This window comes from Aegilops tauschii, unplaced genomic scaffold (assembly GCF_002575655.3).
Source record: "Aegilops tauschii subsp. strangulata cultivar AL8/78 unplaced genomic scaffold, Aet v6.0 ptg000379l_obj, whole genome shotgun sequence".
NCBI classification, from domain to species: Eukaryota; Viridiplantae; Streptophyta; class Magnoliopsida; order Poales; family Poaceae; genus Aegilops; species Aegilops tauschii.
The window spans coordinates 1-2500 of record NW_027332627.1 but is presented as its reverse complement, the minus strand read 5'-3'; positions in this window follow the sequence as shown (position 1 = coordinate 2500).

The following is a 2500-nucleotide window of genomic DNA, read 5'->3' as shown; positions in this document are numbered from 1 at the left end:
TCTTAACGTGCACGAAACGGGCTACTTTCCTGTTTCCCGAGCCGCATTCGGCTGTTGGGTCAGAATTTCACTTGAGACGTACAGGGGACCGGGACAGCGATGACGTTGCCCCCGGGGGGCAACGGTTTTCCGGAGGCGACATTCGAGGCACACCGTTGCGACTGTTTACCGTCGGTCGGAACGTGTACGTAACGGGGTACTTTCCTGTTTCCCGAGCCACGTTCGGCTGTAGGGTCAGGATTTCTCACGAGACGTACATGGGACCGGGCCAGCACCTTCGTGATGGCATAACGACGGGACATCCGAGGCAACGTTGGGAAAGGATGGGCGTACGAGAAAACGGGTGTTTTTCCTAAGAAAAACCAACCGTGTTCCGTACGCCCACCAGGAAGGACCCCTCCTCCCTACTATACCCGAGGGTTTTAGCCCCCATTGGGACCCCTGCCCTTCAGTTTGTGAAGGAGGGGTACACTGTTTTGAAACGCCGCCGTGGCAGCGTTTTTCTGCCATGAGACATGTTTTCGCTGCCATGGCACCGTTTCTTGACCATCATTAGCTAGTTTTGACCCGGTTTCCATGGCGTATGGGCCTTTTTTTCTCCCGGACCTCTCGTACCCGTTCACGTGTCCGTGTACGTGCGTGTCCACGTACCGCCCGTTCACGGGTCCGTGTACGTGTAACGGTCCGTGCACGTGCAGCCCGTTCACGGGTCCGTGTACGTGTGTGTGCGTCGTACGTGTTTTTGCCCAGTTTTCCATGGCGTGCGTCCGGTTCCGTCCACGACGGGCGTCGCCCACTTTTTTCCCGTGTCCACGTACCGCCCGTTCACGGGTCCGTGTACGTGTGTGTGCCTCGTACGTGGTTTTGCCCAGTTTTCCATGGCGCGCGTCCGGTTCCGTCCACGACGGGCGTCGGCCACTTTTTTCCCGTGTCCACGTACAGCCCGTTCACGGGTCCGTGTATGTGTGTGCCTCGTACGTGGTTTTGCCCAGGTTTCCATGTGCGCACGTCACGTTCCGTCCACGACGGGGGTCGGCCCCTTTTTCCCCGTGTCCACGTACAGCCCGTTCACGGGTCCGTGTACGTGTGTGTGCCTCGTACGTGGTTTTGCCCAGTTTTCCATGGCGCGCGTCCGGTTCCGTCCACGACGGGCGTCGGCCACTTTTTTCCCGTGTCCACGTACAGCCCGTTCACGGGTCCGTGTAACGGTCCGTGTACGTGCGTGTGCGTCGTACGTGGTTTTGCCCAGTTTTCCATGACGCGCGTCCGGTTCCGTCCACGACGGGCGTCGGCCACTTTTTTCCCGTGTCCACGTACCGCCCGTTCACGGGTCCGTGTACGTCTGTGTGCCTCGTACGTGTTTTTGCCCAGTTTTCCATGGCGCGCGTCCGGTTCCGTCCACGACGGGCGTCGGCCATTTTTTCCTCGTGTCCACGTACAGCCCGTTCTCGGGTCCGTGTACGTGTGTGTGCCTCGTACGTGGTTTTGCCCAGTTTTCCATGGCGCGCATCCACTTCCGTCCACGACGGGCGTCGGCCACTTTTTTCCTGTGTCCCCGTGTACGAGTCTCTGTACGTGGTTTTGCCTAATTTTCCATGGTGCGCGTCCAGTTCCGTCCACCACTCTTGCCCGTGTCTCCTTTAACACTTTCTTTGTGATGACATCACATGTATGAATCAGCCAAGTATCTTGGTCACTTGCACAAATAGTTTTGAGTGTGCTCGCGACTGGCCTTATCGAGTGATTGCGTATGTCATACAAGGGACTTTACCATTTGTCTTGACCATGACTTACCCGTGTAGCCTGGGACGAAGGCATCCGCATGAATCGGTCAAGTATCTTGGTCACTTGGCACATATAGTTTTCAGTGTGCTCGCCACTGGTCTTATGGAGTGATTGCATATGTCATATAAGGGACTTCACCATATGTCTTGACCATGACTTAGCCGTGTAGCCTGTGATGACGGCATCCGCATGAATCGGCCAAGTATCTTGGTCATTTGTCACGTATAGTTTTGAGTGTTGTTTCCGCTGGCCTTATCGGGTGCTTGCGTATGTCTTACAAGGGACTTTGCCATTCCTTTTGACCATGACTTAGAGGTGCAGAATTTGGCTACCATTTTGGAACCTTAGTTGGTGAAGGAGAGTTGTGGGGGAGGGACGAATCCGTGCGACATGGGGCTGGATCTCAGTGGATCGTGGCAGCAAGGCCACTCTGCCACTTACAATGCCCCGTCGCGTATTTAAGTCGTCTGCAAAGGATTCAGCCCACCGCCCGTTGGGAAGGGAGCTTCGAGGCGGCCGGCCGCGGCACGTCGGCCGGACCGGCTTAGCCAATGGCACGGGCCCTTGGGGGCGCAAGCGCCCCTAACGTGGGTCGGGGCGGGCGGCGGGCGCAGGCGTCGCATGCTAGCTTGGATTCTGACTTAGAGGCGTTCAGTCATAATCCGGCACACGGTAGCTTCGCGCCACTGGCTTTTCAACCAAGCGCGATGACCAA